This window comes from Castor canadensis, chromosome 4 (genome assembly GCF_047511655.1).
Source record: "Castor canadensis chromosome 4, mCasCan1.hap1v2, whole genome shotgun sequence".
Lineage (NCBI taxonomy): Eukaryota > Metazoa > Chordata > Mammalia > Rodentia > Castoridae > Castor > Castor canadensis.
The window spans coordinates 5485094-5507402 of NC_133389.1; positions in this window are offsets into that span (position 1 = coordinate 5485094).

The window sequence follows — 22309 nt, forward strand, 5'->3', positions numbered from 1 at the left end:
GTCTGCAAAGAGGTAATTTAGTTAAGATGAAGTTAGTATGATGGACTCTAATGTAATGATGTTCTTTTAAGAATGAATTTTTAAGCTGGCACCAGTGCCTCATGCCTGCAATTCTAGCTACACAGGAGGCAGAGATCAGGAGGATCACAGTTGGAAGTCAGCCTGGGCAAATAGTCTGCGAGACCCATCTCAAATAAATCTCATCACAAGAAAGGGCTAGTGGAGTGGTTTATGGTGTAGGCTCTGAGTCCTGAGTTCAAGCTCCAGTACTGCAAAAAGAAAAAAAATAAGAAGGGATTTATAGACACCAAGAAAGGACACTTGAACACATAGGGAGAAGATAGCGATCTACAAGCTAAGGAGAGAGGCCCCAGAAGGAACCAATGCTATGGGCACCTTGATTTCAGACTTCTAGGCTTCAAGACAGAGAAAAAGGAAATTCCAGGTGCTTAGCTTCCCAATATGTGATTTATTGTTATGGAACCCTAGCAGAACTACTGCATCTGGATGTTGCTATTGGTGTGAGTAATAAAGTCCTTGGTCTCTGACCCAAGGGTCCTGTGGTTTTTTTTGTTCCGTTACATTTTCTAGAATTTATCCAGATGAACCTGTAGGCTATAATACCAGAATATTCACAGTTCTGAGCAAAGGGAAGCTGGGAAATATAGTCTCTAGTTGGGTGGCCATGCACCCAGAAAAAAAATTCATAATGGTAGGAGGCCTCCTATTACTAAAATCAGGAGAATTAGAAGAGTCAAGAGGGAGGTAGACTAATAATAGTGGGGAAAAGGAAATAATAATGTCACAAGAACAAGGAATGGCTATGCTTAGTTAATCATTTAAAATGTAGCAGCTGTATTCTAAATTGACATTTCCCAGGGTTTATTCTGAGGATCAGGATTTTCTGGGTTGCACAGTTGTAAATAGTGACTATGAAGAGCTTTTGGAGGCTTTAGCATATGAGTGATTATATTGATTTTGCTCTCAGAGAGCTAGAGTGATAGCTTTTCTATGTTTTCACTGAAATTGACATATCAGCATTCCATGACTGTACTTTGCAAAATTCATAGAATTCCATCCAATGTCTTCATTTTATGCTATTGTAAACATATGTATCCAAAATTAAGTGACTTGATTAAAAACTATGTGAGGAATGGAATCCATGTATTTTGATTTCCATTTGAATGGTTTTTCTAGGATAGCACATCTTTGTAAAATAAGCATAAATTTGAAGTACACAGAAGTTCAATGTCTACTAAAATACGCTAACTAAAATATAAAATGTAGCTATAAGGTGGCTCAAGTGTATAATCCTAGATACTCAGGAGGCAGAGAGTACGAAGATGTTGTGAAAGTTTCACAACACCCCCCAAAAAAGTAGAGTATGGAGTATCCACCTGCCATCCCAAGCATAAGTGGGAGGACTGTGGCCAGGCTAGCCTGGGAATAAAGTGAGACATTATTTAAAAAATAAAGCAAAAAGGGCAGGGGGCACAGATCAACTGGTAAAGTACCTGCCTAGTAGGCATAAGACCCTGAGTTCAACCCCCAGGATCAAAAAACAACCCAAAACAAAATGGCAATATATATAAATATATGTGTGTGTTTTATCTATAAAAACGAATTTGATAACATTAAACTTTTAATATTACTTTAGGTAATTTGAATATTAATATTTTAAGAAATAATTTTAACATTGCCCTCAGAATCTTGGACAATTTTTTTGGGAGTGGAAATTCATTTAAATAAGATATGTGGCAAAGAAACCTATCTAAAAGAGTTCTAATTCCTTGTAGAAAGTAGATATGGCCAAAATAGTTCTAATTTTTTTTAAGATACCACCATGTTAACACTTAAATACTTAAATTAAATCATTAATACTTAAATTCTGAGATTAGAAGAAACTGACCATTCTGTGAGTGTTTTACTTTGCATGACAAAAGGGAATTAAGATAACAGATAGAATTAAGATTCCTAGTTAGCTGATCCTAAAATAAGATTTGTCTAGTTTATTGGATGGGGCGGATATAATCACAAAGTCTTAAGGTGAGAGAGGAGACTTCTGTTCTTATTAATGGTATTGCAATGTAAAAAAACCAAAACAACAACAACAACAAAAAACCCTCACCTGATCTTGGCTATGAGACTAGCAAGGCAGTGAGACCCTTAAAGCTGGAAGAGGCAAGAGAACACCTTACCAGAGAGCCTCCAAAGTTCGTTCTCCCAGATACATTGTATTTGAGCACAGTGAGACGTATTTCAGATTTCTGATTCCAGTGCTGTAAGGTAACACATTTGAGGGGGAAGCCAGTAAAATTGTGGCAATTTTAATAATTAACATGCCCACATGCAGAACTACATAGACTGACTCAGGAGTTAAGAAGTTAAGACAGCAAAGGGGACAGACACACTGTGAAGACAGAGTTGTTAAGCCTTTCATTCCATTTGTGTCATCCATTAGCTATCTGTGGGCTTCATTGAAGAGTCAGTGTTTTGGCCAAAGTGGCCTTCAAGTTTTTGCAACATAACCTTGGCAAAGGTTACGTTACCATAACCCCCAAGTCAGAGGTATTATCTACAGCAAGCTAGTAAGAAGCTGGTAATGTATTGCTCATTGATGTGACTTCCAAAATAAGTGACCTTTAGGCCAGCTAAAAGCAAATGCTGTGATTTTGCTCTAACAGATCGTTTGATATTAGAGTTGATCTGGGGGCCTAATTTTATGGGATGAAATTTTTCCTTAGGAACAATTCTGCCTCTCTATTGTTTGTCATTGTGTAGCCATTTCAAATTCTACTAATTTTAGTTTGGTTTGGTGATAAGATGTTCCTACTCTGAAAAGGCTTCTTCTAGCTTCTTCTGGCTTTATGTTCTAATCTGCTGTTTTATGACAAAGGTCTGAAACATGGTGGATAACTGCTGATAGGTGAAGGGCTCAGGATTTATTTGCCTTCTGTCCCCTGGTATTGTCTATCTCATTCTCCCTATTCAGTATAATCATGCAAGTAGAATTCTTTAACAACAGCAAAATAGTGATGAGTTCTTTGTGCATATTAGAACTTAGTAAACATCATTATGTGGTTAAAGAAGTAACTTTGGATAATAATCACTGCAATTGCTCAGAAAAAGTCTACTGTCTTAGCTCACCCCTCCTCTTTCTTCCTTCACCCTTGTGTTTCCATTTCATCCTGCATATACCATGTCTTCAATTTGTAAAACTGCTTTGGCTCTTACTCAATTATAATATAAAAGCAGGTATTTTACCCATGTTTATTGCAGCACTATTCACAATAGCCAAGTTATGGAAACAACCAAGATACCCCACTACTGACGAATGGATCAAGAAAATGTGGTATTTATACACAAAGGAACTTTACTTAGCCATGAAGAAGAATGAAATCTTATCATTTGCAAGTAAATGGATGGAACTGGAGAACATCATTCTGAGTGAGATTAGCCTGGCCCAAAGACCAAAAATCTTATGTTCTCCTTCATATGCAGACTTTAAATCTAGGGCAAATACAATAACGTTGTTGAACTTGGGTCACTTGACAAGGGGAGAGCACATACAGGAGGTATGGAGATAGGTAGAAAACCCAAAACATGAAAGGGTTTGATGTCCCCACTCCAGAGGAATTAACACAGAAACCCTAAAGTGACAGAGGTCAACATGAGAAGGGGATCAGGAACTCATGTAAAGATCAGTTAGAGATGAATCAACTTGGGTTGTAACACATTTGTACATGAAAGCAATGCTAGGACTCTCTGTATACCTTCGCTTAACTCAACTAGCAAAAATGCTTTGTCTTTCTTATTATGCTTGTGTCTTCTCTTCAACAAAATTAGAGACAAGGGCAGAACAGGTTCTGCCTGGAAGCTGAGAGGGGAGAGAGGGTGGGGGCAGGGGGCAGGAGGAGAAATGACCCAAAAAATGTATGCACATGTGAATAAATGAATTTTTTAAAAAAGCAGGTGTTTTGATTGGAGCAAGTCTGATCTTAAGTCATGTCTTAATTGATATTAGCCATTGGGTGGACAATTTAGTAAATAAACAGACAGTGAATGTCTGTTTTGCAGAAAGATACAACTAGAGTCAATGATTGCTGTGTCTTTCCCCCAACATTTTCTGTGGCAATCAGTGGCTACATTTTTTTTTTCTGCAGAGACTTTTAATGCAATAGTACTTAAAAGCTGATAGGAAAGGATTCATCAAAGAAAACCCGATAAAGGGTTTTAGCTTAATCTGCAATTTACAAGTCCTTTGAATGTCTTTCTTGACCTCAGTGCGTCACAGCAAGCAAAAAATATAATCCTTTTCCTCAGTTCTTTGTAACTGTGTTAGTAAGGTGTCTGGCTGTGATGATCTTTCCTCAGTGAGAACGTTTTGTGTCTCTTTGCATTCTTGGCCTCTTCTTAAGGCTGACAAAAGGTCTGGAGCATTTAAATGACAATTTTCTCAAACTCTCATTTGAACATCAGTATTCAACTATCTTCCATGTGATTTGAGCCTATTATTTGACTTCAATGTGAAGACATGAATAGCTTTATTTATTTATTTCTATTGTCTTGTAGTACTCTTCTGAAATTGACCATTGCCTTCTGTAGCTGAAGTGTTTGGCAACTGGTTAAAATTAAAAAAAAAAAGAAGAAATAGTTTTCAGATTAAAATACTCATACATTTTTTTAAAAAACCAACAATAAGCACTGATGTTAAAAGGTGCATATGTTTAGAAGCACATCTGTCCAATCCATTTCTTGATTAAAACCTTCTGAGCAATTACTCTAAGTTTAGCACTGTTGGAGGTTCTTTGAATACCTCATCCATTCAGTCATTGAAGTGAAGCAGTGAAGGTTCTGTTGCAAATCTATGTTAAACATTACACCCTACTGAATGCAAGAAATGATTTTATTGATCATCTGCTGGAAATGTTTCAATTAAGATTCTGCTCATTTTACACAATGTAAAAGGTTGACAAATGTGATTCAAAATAAGTTAGAGATGATCATATGAGTCAGTGGTTTTAAAATATTTCTCTAAATTGTCTTTGAGTTGTGTCTGATTCTGTGTGGGCTGTCACAGCAAAACACCATAAACACCTCAGGAGTTTATTACTCACTGCTCAGTTGGACAGGAAGCTCAAGATGAAGGTGTCAGTTCATTTGCTTTCTATGTGTGCAATTTCTTCCTGGCTTGTAGGCTGTGCTCACATGGAGAGAAGAGAAGAGAGGAGAGAGAGAAAGCTTTCCAGTGTCTCTTAGAGGGACACTAATCCCATTATGGGGGCTCTACCCCCATGACCTCACCTAAACCCAATTTCTTTCCAAAACCCCTAACCCCATCACATTGTCAGTTAGGGCTTCAGCATATGAAATTTTGGGGAATTACAAGTCAGTGCATAGCAAGTGATAATGAATAAATTCCCCTTTGATTAATCTTAATGTTTTAATTACATGCATATTACTCCAAATCACCTTAGCTATGTATTTAATCTAAGAATCAGTGCAGTGCAATTAGGCAGTATAGTTGCCTGAGCAAGAAATAGCAGATTCATAGTATAAAAGATATTTTGCGTATATGGTACAATCAGCATGTGTTCAGATTAGCATTGAAGGCTGAAACATACGGGGCTTTAAGAAACAGCAGACAATCATACACATACTCACAGACATCAAACTTCCCATGTAATATAAAATGACAGCTTTAGACAGAGATTGGTTAAGTGATCTTCAGCCTTTCCTCATATTTTGGTATAACTCTGCACATACAGTTTGATGTTCATTGTATAAACATCTATTAGAAACCTATGTTCTAAAACTATGCTAATCACTCTTAAAAATTGAGAGAAAAGGTATTTTGTGCTCACTCGGATTCTTCCTTTTGGTAAACTCCTACATGACTCATAATTATGGATTATTTTAATATCCACATGTCTTCTTCTTCTAAACATCTGGCCTTTCCTGTGTTAGCTGTCTCTCCACCAGTCAGCCAGCCTCACACTTGCACCGTGAGTCTTGTCAGCAACCCTTACTCACTAAAGCTTCTAACATCGCAGCTCAGACCACCATCTCTTACCTTTCCTGTTCATTCCCCACAACTCTAATTTTATTAATCTTTGAATCTTCGCAAAGTTTCTCAAGCCTGTCATATGCCGTTTTCTCCCTCATTGAGCTGATATCCCGTGTTTAATCATTTAAATAACACCTCCGCATGCCTTCAAACCCTCTTCCTGCTCTCACTTTTTCACAGTATGTGTTCCTTGGATAAAACTTGATTATTTTCTAGTTCTTGCCTGTACCAGGGTGTGGAAGGCAGAATAATGGTCCCTTCCCAAGATGTCTATATCTTAATTCCTAGAGCCTGTAAGTCTTAGTTTCCATGGCAAAGTGGAAATAAAATTGTAGGTGTAATGAGTATTATTAACCAGTAAGCCTCACTCTAGGGAGATGAGACAGGTCAGTCCAATGTTGTCATAAGGTCCTTGAAAAAATGAAAGTGGGAACTGGAAGAGAAACCACAGAGAAGACAGCAAGAGCAGAATGAAGCAGGTGCTGCTGGCTTTGCAGATGGATGAAGAGGGAAGTGTGCAGCTTCTAGAAGCTGGGCAGGTTGAGAAACAGATTCTTACCAGTGATTTAGGAAGAACACAGGTCTGCTCACATCATTTTAGCCTTCTGAGACCCATTTTGCACCAATGAGGCTTACATTGAACTAACACTGAGACCTTATGCTGTATGTCCTTTGTCTACTTTCTCTTCCACTAACCTGGTAATCTATTTCATACCCTCTACCTATGTTTTGATATCCTTACCCTCCCACCTTCATTATTAGTTGAAGCCTTTTTTTTCCTATTTAAATTAGAAAGTTGAATCAGACAGGCATTTCTGTATTGTCTCTATAGCTCTCATTCTCATAATATCTAGGACTCTATCTTCTTTCTGATAACTAATCTCTCCATTTGTACAATAAATCAGTACTTCTAAAACTCCTGCATGAATTCAAGCCACCTGAGGGCTATCATGTTACCAGACCTATTTTGGTTATTTGATCTATTAACATTTTTATGTTAATTATCTCAATATATTTTTTGACTTAATAGGACTATATATAGCATTGTGAGACTTTCTATAACTTTTCCTTGGTTGCTGCTGCTTGTTAAAATCACCTTTGCTGGCCAGTACTTCTCTCGACATGCTGGTGTCTTCTAAAGCTCCTTTTGGGTGTCCTCTCTGACAACATTCGTTTTCTTTAAGGCTCTCATACAGTCCTATGGCCTGACATGTCATCTGTTTGCTAATACTCCCAAGTGTTTATCTCAGCCTGAATTGGTTTTCTGACTACATCAGATTGTATATTCGTCTTTGAGTATAATATATCCACTTGGAGATCTATTAACCATTTAAAAACCAAATTTTTCCTAAGTTGAATAACTCACATAGTCAACCACAAATATATTTCTCCATCTCAGTAGATTGAATTCCATTTGACTCAGTTCAAAGCTTTGGAGTTTTCTTTGGCTCTTATTTTCCTCCCTTACCTCATGTCTAGTTTATCAGTTAGCTGTATTCCTTAATGCTTGCTACCCTCCTTCCTTTGCATTTCTAGATGTCTTTGCTGATAATGTTGCATGGAACTTAATTGCTATAGAAGGGGTGAATTTGGATATGGTTTCAAAGTACAAAGAAGGCAAATATCAGCACTTTTTTCTCAAGAGGAGGGAGATGCAAATATATTGCCAGCTTATTGCAGGGGAGCTTTGACCATTAGCTGTGGTTTCTTTCAGGTCTTGATTGGAAAGACTTGGTAACTTTCTAATTCCGTGACAACAACCTTGAGTGACTAGAATGGCCTCCTCTAACCTATAGTTTTATAGATATTTAAATGATTTTGTCAGCATATAAGCACTTGTAGAAAATATCTTTTTCCTTGAAACATCTTGCTAAACACTGACTTGTACAGTCAGAAAATTGCTCTGGTATATAGTTCCAAATCTATCCAGAGTCTGACCATTTTTCTCTCTCTACTACTGGCAGCTGTTCCCCATCCCAGCCATGTTTATCTGTGTCATTACTGTAGGCACTATGCTGTTTTCCTGCTCTGGTTGGAGGTTTCATTTCTTCCCGAACATCTTGTGAACCCAACAGTATACCCTTTGAAAATGCGAGTCAGACCATGTGATTTTTCTGCTCAGCTACTTTTAGTGGCTTCCCATTTCACTCCAAAATACAAGATGCTTTTCCCAATTTGCAAGGCCCTATTCCTTTAGAACATTCTGTATTTCTTTCATAGGCTCTGTCTCAGTCACACTAATCTTGCAGCTCTTGTACATATTAGCATGTTCCCACTGCAAGGCCTCGGCCTTCGACACTAACTCTTCCTGGTTATCCCATTACTAGCTCCTTACCTCCCTCTAGTCTTGATTCAGTGTCTTGTTATCAGTGAGTCCTTTCCTGACCTTTTTAGTTTAAAGTTTCAGTGAACTCATTCCAATCCCTACTCAACCAAAATGCTTCCAGGTTGTATCCAAACTTTTACTTATTTATCTTGTTTAGTATCTGTCTAATCCATGGCTTAGGTAGGAATTTTTGTGTGTTTTGTGCATTGTTACATCTCTAACACTCAGAACAGTGTTTAGTACAGCCTAGACCCTGAAGTGCTTTTGGAATGAATAACATCTACCTACTTAAGTTCAGTAAACATTTACCACAGTACATCCTTGAGTTAGTCAAGTTTTCATCGACGTAATAAATACCATTTGAAGGAGGAAAAGCTATTTTGGCTCATGATTTCAGAGATTGCAGTCCAAGTCCAGCAGGATCCAATTCTTTGGGCCTGAGGCAAATCAGACTATCATAGTGGTGGCAGAAATCACGGTGGCAAATTGGAGTGACAGGAAGTTGCCAGGGCTAACATTTACCCTTCTAAGGTAGACTACAATGGTAGACTTCCTCCAAATGAGTCCCTACTTCCATACACAGTTCCATGACCCCAATAGTCTATTCAAATTTTTTTTTCTATCCAAATATTGAATCAATCAGAGGATTAAACCATGGATTAGGTCAAAGGTCTCAGATCTAATTGTCTTTATAAACTCTGTCAAAAACACCCACAAGTGTGCTTTAATAATCTCCCAGGTGTCTTTCAATGCAATTAAGTTGACAGTAAAGATTAACCATCACAATACTGACTCTGAAGCAATTAGATATTTAAATGAAGGATTGGGAAGTGAGAGGAAGCAAAGAGAAAGTATCCAGTTTGACTTGGCAAAAGGTATTGCTTTCAGATCCACCAGAGAAAGTAGAAAAGCAGGCACAGTCACTTCAGAAGAAGGCGATTGGTGAAGGGTATGATACTGTCTTTGTGTTACGTGTACTCCTCCAGGATTTGTCTTCTGTCTAAGATGAATGTGCCTAATTAAATTCAAGTTCTTGCTGATGTATTTTAAAGATGTATAATAGTAACTGGAGACATTATGCATGCTTTTTCATTTTTAGCTCACAGGTTGTCAGGATTCATTCACCCATCCATTCTTCCATTCACCTGTTCATTAATTACAAAAACATTGTGAGGCATCTACATTGAACCAGCAGTACAGCACAGTAAAATATAATTATACAAAAGCAAAACGACAAAATAGTCATTGGATCTTTAGTTTATATTCCCCATCCTAAAGAGCACTTACAACTTAATACTATAGTCTTATAATCTAAACAAGGTCTTCACCTCAATTTGTAATCTTGGTAAGGCATAGATTCATTCATCTACTATGAATGTGTGACCAAAATAGAACACATTTATTTAATTCTTATTTTGCATAAAAATAAGAGTACACTAACATATTGCTTGAGTCAGGTGCTGGATAAGCAGCTACTTTACTGCACCCTGTGGTCCTGTGCCTCATCTGTCAGGAAGAGTGTGCCATTGATTTGGAGAATATAGATGACTTTCAGCTTTGAATAGGGCAGCCATTCTATTTTTATTCTAGGGCCAAACTAAACAACACATATTTTATACTTAGAGTTAATACTGAGCTGAGTTGAATTCAAACTACTGACCTGGAAGTGATAGGTCTCATTTGTCTTTATACCAGACTTCTAAAATATCAATTCCTGGTATATTCAGAAAGTAACCTTAGCTAAATCCATGTCTCTCCATGATCTCTTTCTCTTTCTCTCTCTCTCTCCCCCATCTCATACCCTACACACTACATGCACACACACACACACACACACACACACACACACACACAGTCACATGCATATGTCACATTTGAGTTATAAATCATCAAATATAAGGAAAGTCAAAGCTGGAAAACTGAAAATAAATAGTTCCTATGAAACGTTTTTGAGGTATTGGGTTGCTAGTCACGAGGGGATTTGAGGTGGTTCTAAGTCTGTATTAGATCAACATGGTCACATCTAGTACTGTTGGTGACATTTAGAAGGTCTTTGCAACAGTCACAAGGGCGATGATATCCTTGACCTGTCAGAACTGATGGCACCATGATGGTATTTGCACATGGTATGTTCAGAGGCCCCAGGGAAAACTGAAAATGAGAGCAATTCTTTTGGTGTTCTGGTAAGAAGTGAAGAGGTGATAAAAAAAAATATGTTTCAAGAGGTCTCCCTACAATTGTGGCTTTCAGAGGATGCATATTCAATCTTATTCTATGAACTTCAGTGCTTTTTGATGAGTCCCTGGGAAGAATGAGTAAGAAAACAATAAGCCTATCAGGAATATTGTGGGGCTTTTCCAACCTCAGAGAACTTTGGAGTGAAATGCAACTGACTTTTGTTACACTGTATAGCCCTGCTGATTGCTTCTCTATCTTGCTTGGCTATGCTGCATTCCTTCCATATCTTGCTTGCTATTCTTTGACTCTATCATTTGGTGTTTTTATCCAACTCTGTAATTTCATCTGTCATTTCCTACTGTCTTCTTATTCAGTCTATTGGAAATCTTCCTTTTCAGAGTCACTTTTCAAAAGAACCATTTGACTATTTCTTTGTTAAAAATTTTGATCAGGTAGAAAGGTTCTTCAGAATAAAATGGAAATCCTTAAGCAATGCATTCTAGCTTTTATAACACCTGGTTTCAAATTATCTTTCAAATGTTCTATACCATTTAGTTCTATACCATTTAATAGCAAAGTGACTGTTTAATGTTCCTGGCTAGTGGTGTTTCTAATACGTCATTTCCTCATTCAAAATCTTCTTCTACCTCCTTGACTTGTTCAAATCTTATGGTTGGACTCAACCACATAGTCTCCAAGAGCTCCCTTGATCCTCCAAATGAAATACTTCCTGCTATTCCAGAGCTTTCAGCCATATTCCATGTGTATACAACCTAAAGGAATTACATGTGATGGATAGATAGATGAAAGTGTTCCTAGAAGTCAGGTAGTTAAACAAGATTTCAGAAATAATTAGTGAGATGCTTCCTTCAAAACAAGTAGGATGTGAATAACAAATTATGAAGCAAATTAACTAATAAATGGTCTTTGTATGCCAGCTCATACGCATCTCTGGCATCAGATAACAGAATTTGAAAACTGCTGATTGTTTCTATCCCTGTAACTTTGAAAAGGATGCAATTCTCAGCCTAATGACTCTCCAAAGCTGACCATCACTGGCCAGAAGGGATCCTCATCCCAGTTTCTTGTCTGTTCTGTACTTACTCCTCAGTCCCTATCAGTCCTGACAGGTATTCAGAATCAGCAGATGCTCCCTAAATATGACTTTATTGAAGTGCTCACAGCAGCTTCCTTTTTATACAGAATAACTGGGAAGTTAGGGAATGTGAAAACTTAATTGCTTACATGGGAACTTGTATTTGCATAAACATTAAGACATGCTAAATATATGTATATAAAATAAGTAAGCTAAAAATTTAAATTACTAATGAAATGTTTGAATTCATATTTTGCCAAATATTGGAAAGTGCTAAGATCTGTCAGAGAAAAACCCAATAATAACCAAAGTTTATATTCTAGGTGAGTAAAAAAATCTTAATACATGTAAAAACTGAAGGAAAAGAATTTAATTAGGAATATCTATCCATTAAGCTATGACCATAAAAACCTGAGTTACTATTTAATACATTCTAATCCAAGCCAAACCACTCCATTATTCTTTCTTTTCATTAATACACAGAAAGCTGATTTAAAGTTCTTATTTCATAGTACAGTGTAAAGGTTGTACATACTATTGTTCAATATTTTTGAACAGCTATTATCTTTCTTTACATTGAAAGCATACAGTCAAAATACTGCATTCCAATATGTTTAGTTTTGGTTCTGCTTTCCTTTTACCTTAAGTTTAGTTTTGTTACTTATTTGGAAATTGGTATATTCATTTGTTTCTGCCTGAATTTCACTTTAGTTTTTAATTTCCATCCTCTAATTTTATTACCTTATCACATTCAGTATCTACAATGTTAACAATTTTCCAAATGTCAAAACTTTAGAAAAATATATTCTCAGGGAAACATCAGTCCTACCCATCCCTTACATCAAATTCAGTGCACCCACACTTAGCTAGTCAGTGTTGTTAGTTTCTGTGTTATCCTTCCTGTGTCTTGAACACCAACTCATGCTTGTATTATCTTACTTCCTCTTCATTCTTATATTAAATCTGTAGATATTATTTTGTCCCTTTCCACTTTACAATCTATCCTAGAAATTAGCCTGAATCTGTTAAGGGAAATTTCTTTTTTTCAACGTTTGGAGCACAGTAGTGCATTGTTCACATGTTGTTTTTAAAGCAATCGCCTAGGTATAAGCATTTAGGTTATTGACAATATTTTTGTGGTTACAAAAAATGCAGCAACAAATTACCTTGTGAACACGTATCTCTGTTTAAAGTGTATCTTAAGTGTTCGTTCAAGGAGGAAATATTGCTAAACCAAGAATAAATTCATGTGAAGATATTGCCAAATTATCCCTCTTAAGGGTCTTACCAATTTGCATTCTGACACATCATGTATGCAAGTCTCATTTCCTGAGTCTCAGCAACAGAACGTGCTGTCAATATCTTACACTTTCGCCAATCTAACAGTGATACATGGTGTTTAATTTTAATTTTAATTTACACTTTTCTCATCATGCATGAAGTTTACCATTATTTTTATATGTTTAAGAGACATTTTGTTAATTATACATTTTTATGTAGGTCTTTTATGTCTTTTGTCCTGACAATTTTTAAAGTTCTTGATTTATTAAGTTATCGAATCAACCTAAGTGTCCATCAACAGATGGGTAGATAAAGAAAAAAGTGGTACATACAAAATGGAATATTATTCAGTCATAAAAAGAAGGAAATCCTATCATTTGTCACAACCTGAATGAAACCGGAGGACATTTTTTTATATGAAACAAAACAGAAAGAAAAATACCTCATAGTCTCACTCATACATGAAATCCTCAAAGGTGGATCTCTTAAGAGTTGAGAATTTAATGATGGTAACCACAGGCTAAGAAGGAAGAGAGTGGTTGGGGTCCAAGGGATATGTGACCATGGTTTGATAAGAGGAATAAATTTAAAAGCTCTGTTGTAAATCAAGGTTGCTGTAGTTACTCACGGTATGCTGTTCTTCTGAAAACTGCCGAGTGTAGATGTTAAATATTCTCCACACAATGATGATAAGTTTATCAGATGTTTATTTTACTCAGCTAGATTTAATAGTTCTACAGTGTACATAAACTTCAAACCCCATGTTGGCATCCATAATTAAAATAAATAAATTTGAAATAAAAGGAAGAGTTCTTTACTATTAGGGTTTAGCATGTTATGTACAATGTGCAATTCTATATCATGGAAATATTTTATCCCAACTGGTAATTTGTCTTTTGACTTTGTTTATGATATAACTTATATGCATTTAAAATAATTAGGTAGTCAAATATTCTAATTGCGATTTTCTAATTGCATCTAGATTTTGAGTCATAGAAGAAAATTTTCTGAACAGATTATTGAGGAATCATCTGTATTTTATTCTAGTAATAATATGATTTTATTTTACATTTAAGCATCTGATATATTTGGAGATTATTTTTGGGTGTCTTTGTCAAGTTTTTTTATATAGTTAGTTTCTTATTTCTTGACTTGAAATTTTACTTTCCTGATTTATCTGTCTTTTCATTTGTCATTACCACACTTAATTTTAGAGTAATATACTACAAAGCCTTCCTATTGGACTGCCAAGTTACCTTTTTTCTTGGTTCAGTGTTGTTTAATGACTGTAGCCATTGACAGTTTTCCAGAGTTCTAACAAAGTTGATTCTGGCAGTTCCTGTTTTGGCTGTTGTTGAGTTTTTCCTGAGGTTTCCTTGGGAAATAAGAGCATCGAGGGGCTGCTTATTGCTGTGGACTACTCTGCTCTTATGTGGACATTATGCTGTCTTTCTTTTCTTCCAACTGCACGTCCAATAATCCAAAAGACACCTCTCCTTTCCTATTTATCCGATTATCCCTATAATTTAAACTTCTCAGCAATGTCTCCAGTCCTTTCTTTCCCTATATTTAATGATCTTATATAGAAAATTGTTCACATTTTGTCATAAACTTAGGCCCGTTATTTCTCTTTCTTGCTCTTTTGACAGACCTCCACCTCATTCTTTGCCAAGACCCTGGAAAAGACAGACAGCGTGTAGACAATTGAAGCATATTTTTCTACTCACAATTAATTCAAATTATGTAGCATTCTCTGAACCTAGTCATTCTGAAGGCATGAGGTTTATTTGTTTCTGTGTTATTACCTTTTTGCCTTTGATACAGAGATTTAGATTTAGATGGCTGCCTTTACTTATTCTCCAGGTTCTACAAATAATTTAAAACTTTCACACGTGAGTCACTCAATACAAGGATAATTTGATAATTTCAGACACTAACTACAATTTCTTAGTTTTGTATCTTACTTTTCAAATGACGTGCATTGCACAGAGTAGAACAGGTAAGTGCTTAATGTGATGTTTAATACACTGCATACCTATCTGTATTAAGAAAATGTAGTTTGTTGTAAATAGAGTGAAAATATTGGGTGAAAAAGATGTATTTGTTGATATGCTATCAGAAGAATGAATTAAATGGAATAAATGCATAAATAGGACTTCTACCTTAAAAGAAATGCACGGACAAGTAAAATCAAATTGATGTTTCTCCTCTGGAGTGTTATTAGATGTTCCTATTGAAAGTACTTAGGATCAGCAAAATCTTAACATTTTCTAATAACCTGGCACTGAGAAAATACTATTTCTTAGGTAGAAATTAGCACCAACAAATTGGGTAAAGTTGCTGTTACATTCACATTTCTATCTCACTTAACAAATTGTTTAATGTTCTTCAACATGTATATAAAATGTATTATGCATTATAGGGGTATAAGAACATGCACAATATGTACAAATATCTCAGATATATACCTTATAAGAGAGATTTGAAACCCAATAAGAGAGATCAACAATTTACCTGTTACAGAATTAAAACATACTCTGCAAAAGTATAGTTCAATGTCAAGATCAGTGATGAAGCCAGTAAGCAATGTTGTTCAGAGGAAGAAGATATTAATGAGGACCTAATATTGGTAGCAATATTGCAGGAAATGAGGTCAGATATTACTGAAGGATTCTGTGGGTTTTAATTGAGGGGGGAAATGAGAAAGTGCACTATTGCCTTAAATTAGTTTGAAGATTTTATTGCACATAGATTTGTATGAATAAATAAATTTTAACCAATTAAGAAAATAAATGACTTACTGCTATCACAAGTATGGAAAGTAGTGATGTTTCATGAAATCCAAGAATGTCAGGTATTTCCTGAATTTGGGAGCTCAGCCCCCTGCATGATATGATCCAACACCCCTTGCATTTCCTCTGCACTCTGCACAGAAGGATGTCGTAATCTTTCTCTGCAGACCTGCCTTCCTTGTTTCTTGGTGGCACAGTGCCTGTGCTATCCCTGGAGAGTTCTAGATTACATTTCTACAAACGTCCTCACCTTCATTCCACTCAGGTCATCATTTTTCTTGACCAAGATTAGGTCTTAGATTTGGGGAAAATTTATCACACAATGGCCAAGATTTACTCATTTACTTAAAGATTAAATTCAGTCTTAATATCATAACTTCATTTTAAATGCTTTCATAAATGCAATTCTTCCCCACCCCAACCCCATCTAAAAGAGCCAAACTACCAGAGAGAAATTTCCAGCGATTTAGTCTCAGAGAGAGGATAATGTCAACTCATCACCACCTAAAGTTCTCTCCTGACCTCTGTTCGCCAATCAACTGTTCTCCCTCTTCCTGATGTTGTTCTGATTATTTTGTTTTCAAAAATTCTCATTCGATGTTAATGTCACAGGAATAGCATCAGAGTTCCCTATCCATGTTTCTTTTGAATCTCAGCACACTATTTATTTATTTAATTATTTGGGCAGGACTGGGCTTTGAGCTCAGGACCTCAGGCTTGCTAGGCAAGTCTTCTACCACTTGAGCCACTGCTTTGCAGGTGCAACTGTTTTTGGTTGGTTCTACTCATAGCGGTCACCTGGGAAATGTCTTCTGTTTTCACCGGCGTGACCTCTGTTCTGATGGCTCTTATCAATAATTGTCTACCTGCTAGGCTTTGCAGTTATCTTTTAAAGGAACTATGATACAGTAGTCCCCTGAAACTCTCAAAGATGCTCAGATACCCCAGTTACACACAGCACAAGTCATAAAGATGTTCTTTTTCTCTAATTTTCTCCTTGATACAACTCTCCCCTGAGGTGACTTCGGTGATAAAAAAGGAGAAATGGATGGGAAAAGAGAAGACTGTCACTGGAAAGGTGTCATTTCACAAGTCGACCCAGGCATACAACATCATATTCCATGAAGAACGAGGCTCGTCTTCCTTCATCTCATATGTAATTTCATACAATATGTGTGATGTGTTGGAAGTCAAAATCCAACTCCATTGCTAATTTTGTGATGCTAGGTACAATTTTACTTCACGATGTTTCTTTTGTCACCTGTAAAATGGGACACTATGATAATTATCTCATGGAGTTACTGCTGTGATCTAAAACGATAGAGGGTAAGTTATAGAAAACACTTAAGTATAATAGGTACATAGTGCATGCTCATAAGATATAACTGCTACACGATCCTGGATTCAATTTCTAGTTACTTAAAGCTAACTAAGATAGTTTTTCTTCCTTTTTGAACCCCCAGTCTCCCATGCACTAATGGAGGAAACTGAATTGCAATCCAATCAGTTTGTTTTCCTGATGCACATATGTGTAACATAAAATTAAAAATATATTTGTATAACTTTGAGAGTTAGAACAAATGAGATGTTAATTATAAATTCCCATAAATTTTCCCCAATCACTTTTAAGAGATCCAACAGTTGATTAAGCCTTAATAAATCTACTTCTGTCATATTTTATTTTAATTTCTTTTGGTGTGATGCTTGGGATCAAACCCAGAGCCTTTTGCATGCTGGACCAGGGCTCTGCCAACTGAGCTCAGCCCCTCCCATTTTGAATGAATAAATTAGTTGTGTGACATTCTCCAGCAAAGCATGGTGGCCTGAAATTACAAACTGATGTGGACAATGCTTCTGAAACATTGTTAGGAATTTGGGGATGGGGATTGATTCTAATAAAGATCGAATGATATAGATAAAGAGGCAACTGAGTGTGTGCACACCAAGAGGGGTTGTCCAGTGTGGATAAGAAGAAACTGGTTAAGTTTTTTGGACAAAAAATGTGGAGGGTGAATTCTTTGTGTATATGGATGTGTTTGATATTTCTGTGGTTCTTTCTTAGTGCCTTACGTTTGAATTTGCAACTTGCTTCCATATAAGTATATGGGATGAGCCAATGATAATTACAAAATTGTCAGAGATCTACAGTAGGCCAAGATTAAGTAAGAAGGACTGGACTTGCCCTTTCACCTAAAAAACTAAAAATCAGGGAAACGGTTTTTAAGGAATTTGACATCAGGCAACTTAGATGACCATCCATGAGAAGAGGAAAATTCTACCCTTCTCCTACTTACAGCCTTAAAAAATTCTCTATATCATTTTTAAAAAGTTTATCAAATTATGCTCATTATATGTAATTTTGTTTTATGACAATAATCTCTTGATAAAGCTCTTAAAACAATCTTACTAACATACATTGAACGTCTACCATGGTTGACCTTGTACTAAGTGCATCAGTGGATATTTGCATTCCATGTCTAGACAATCCTGTGAGCTGACCTGGTCTTGCCATGTAAGTTATATCCATCTTGCAATTGAATAAAGAGAGTTTTGGTCAATGTCATTGCCAACATTCCCTGGGTGAGAATGCTTGTTGAAGCAAGATTCAAACTTAAGTGATAAAGGGGCTGGACTATAAACCCTGAGCTTACTTTCTAAATGTTTCGTTTGTAGCCCAATTGTTACTTCTCAGCTTCCGACTGTGACCCACTGAGTCTTAGGCTAAGGTTAAGTTCTAATCTTAATCAGCATTTGCATTTTAGCAGGTGTCCATGTGACTCTTACAGGAGTTAAACACATCAAGTCATCAGTAGAACTTTTGCTAGTGCTTCTGCTACTGGTTAATATAATGCACAAGGGTAAGTGTTTTAAATAAAGCTAACATTTAGATTTTCTTCAATTTCTTCATTTAGATTTTCTCCTATTTTCCTCAATTGTGAACCTGTGAGATCTACCCCATGCTGACACATACAAGCACCAGTTCAGACCCCTTAATTTATTTTTGGTGTTACCTTGGTCCAAGGAACCCTGATGATGCTATGTGAAGGAAAAAAAAAGAAGACAGTAAAGTAAAAACCATAGCACACACATCCTTGAACTGGGGGACATTTTTGTATACATTTTACATATAAATAACCTCAAATATACTGTAATCCTTACAGAAATCTCTAATAAGTAATTTTGTTTTAAAGGAAGAAAGGACATCAAACTCAAGATAAAAAGGGATATTTGCTATTTCTGCCATTTTTTTCTGTATTTTGGGGTTAGTCATCTCAACATTTCAATTAATTTATTTCTGCAATGAAAGTGTCGCACCTAAGTTGTACTGTTCAATATAGACCTTAGCCATTTTGTAGATTTAAGTAAAGATAATTAAAAATTCGGCTTCTCACTTCCACTAGTCACATTTTTGGTGCTCAGGAGACAAACTTGGGTCTTAATGCTCTGGATAGTGAGGACTTCTAGACTTTTTAAAAAGAGACTTTTTCTTTTTATGGAAAATCCTTGACTAGCTCTGAATTTATTGGTCTGCCTCCCTGGATGTGTTGTATACTAATTCATGCCCAACTTATCCTTATGACATCCATAAATATTACATGAAATTTTGCATACAGAACGGAAACATTACTTTTAAAAATCTCTCCCCAATTATTCTAGGCAAAACTCACTGGGATCAGCTTAGAAGCACACTATTGCCTTCAGATTTAAACTGCCCCCAGGGTAACGAGGAGCAAAAGCATATTTAATTATCAGCTGTTTTTTCCCTTTCTGTGGTTTAATGCTCCTACAGGAATAAGGAACATGGTTTATTTTCAGCTATACTTAGTTGAAGTCATTTCTTTTGAGAAATGTTTTTCCATTTCTTCTGTTCCCTTGATTTTTCCCCATTAATAAGTATCATATTTTCAAAGAAGGAAGAAGCGACTAGTTGTTACAGCTAAGTATATAAATGAGTGTATAATAAAAACTCAGCCATGGTTGATGTAGACATTTTGGAATCTTAATGTGACTTTTAAAGTTATAGACAATTTCTTATCCTGTTGCCCTCAAATTGCATGGGATGTCAAAGTGATGCTTTTTTGTAACAGTCTTAGTACATTCTTTGGTTGAAAACATTTATAAGTGTATTAGCAACTCCTAGAGGATGTCTGAATTCTCCTTTTTCTCTTCACTATTATTATGTATTCAGGAATTTTATATAACACCACCTTGATTCAACAAGTAACCAATTATGAAAAAATAGTAATCTATATGTAAGCCATTTTTTTGAGTGAGAACAGTTCAATTTAAATGCTTAAGGACACAAATTCAGAGACACAGCTAATTATAATTGTATCAGAATACATAATGAAAGAGAACATTCTTACCCATATAATTTTATATCTTTCCCAGACTTTGATATAAAATTCCATAATGCTAACAACTTGAGAATTTGGCTGAACGCTGGAGAAATTTTCCATTCTACAAATGAACAAATTCAGTCTGAAAGAAGTGATGGGACTCACCTGAGTTCGCACAGCCTGCTAGTAGCAGAGCTTGCACAGAAATTCATGTCTTCCAATTTCTACATTAGATACCTTTCCATAAAATGTCATTGCCTATTATTTATTGTGTGGGTCAGAACCACCAGAGTAGCCCTTGCCAATTCTTTCTAGTCTATTGACATTTGAAGCCCACACTTGAGTCAAGTGAGAACAGTGTTAGCCAGTTATCAAGTTCTTGCTAGATAGTGATTAACTAAGTTTGGCCAGACAAGGAAAATTCTGGTAAGATTATAATTAATTTTCCTTTCCCACACTCCCTTCCTTGAGGAAGACTGATATAGGATCAGATGCAACATTTTTGTGAAAAAATATGAATGTACACCACATGAAGAATCAAACAACAGGCAAAAACATTCAAATTTTTTTAAAATACTTTTATAAAATATACAGAAAGGAATAATAAAGGCATTTCAGATGGCTTTTGAAGTGCACAATTTTATGTCAATTTTTGCTATTTGTCAGCATTTAGAAAATTGTGATTTGTTTTCTCATTCTAAATATTTTATTAAATCTAATTTTATATTTGTTTTGGCATTTCCTTTTTCCTTTAAAGAGAATCTTCAAAATTATATATATTTTATGAATGTGTTATTTAATTTTTATTTTTAAAAATTTGAAAACAAAATCTAATCAATATATTACACGTGATTGCTTATTAAATATTTTGAAAAATTGAATAAAGTAGGAGGTAGAAGTAAATTTAGGGATTTAAGAGCACTTAAAATATTCTATTTGAATCAAAGTTCTAATCTCTCAGGGCTCTTACAAGAATTGAACTTTTTTGCTTCCTAAATCCATATTGTGCTTTAGTGTCAGCTGAGGAACAGAATTGTCTTACTTTATAAGTTATAACTTAATATCCTTCACTTACTCAATTTATTAAATATTTGCTAATGGCCAATTGAGAAGAAACTTATGTGGAACTTTAAGCCAAAAATCCTAGATAAATTTGTGAAGAGGAGTAGTATCAGGATCCAGCTTGACCTGACTGTGGTCATCTTGAATGATAATCACCAAGATTGGCTCCACTAACCCTGGTCTGCATTTCCTATGTGATTCCTCTACTATAAATGAGCAAATTCTTTAGAATGGTGTGCAGAGCTATGTAACTAGGCCATGGCACTCACCACCAGGAGTGTGCCTGACATCTGTGATGCTAACTTCAGATAATCCAGGTTCATTCTAGCTTGAACGAAGTCACGTTTTCCTGACCTGTGTTGCAAGCTCCTATCGTCCGGTCCAAACACAGGGATCCACCAGTCTCTCTGCCACCCTTGACCATAGCAAATTTCCAATAAATTGCGTAGTGAATCTGCCTGCCTCTTTATTCTTCTTTATGGCTACTTATAGTCATTTTGTTACAACCATTTTTCCTACAAGTAAGATGTATTCTATGTCTACCGACATAGCACTCAGTTTGTGCTTCTTTGCTTTGGTAATCACAGATGTGTCAAGACTAGCCCTTTTCCACCCACTGCTTGGTTACAGGTTGTGAGGTCGTTTCTCACCTCAAAATCATGTCAATCAATCTCAGGTTCCATGCCAAAGTTGTACCTACAAGGGTGATTACATATTTTGGGGAATGAAAACTGACAAGTCATAGTTGATCATATTGAAAGAGATTTTTAAATCCCAACTCTCTGATTCCAAAAATATTGTTACTGAATCACTTTTTTTTCACAATCACCTCTCTGGACCCCCAAAATACAGATTCCTATCAGTTCATCTCCAGAAAATAAGGTGTAATCACCTGTGGACATGGTATGTAGAAACTTGGATTTTTAACCTGGGCGACACACACACACACACACACACACACACACACACACACACAGACACACATTAAATATGTATGTGAGATCCTGGTTTAATCATTCACTTTGTTTGCAGAAAAACGGATGATTTTGAAAGTAGACTTTAGTTTTTTTGCTTGTATATAAGCATTCTGCTTGAACTGTACAGGCGATGAATTGCACATCACTGAAATGAAATGACAATCACAATTGCCTTAGAAATTATTTAAGG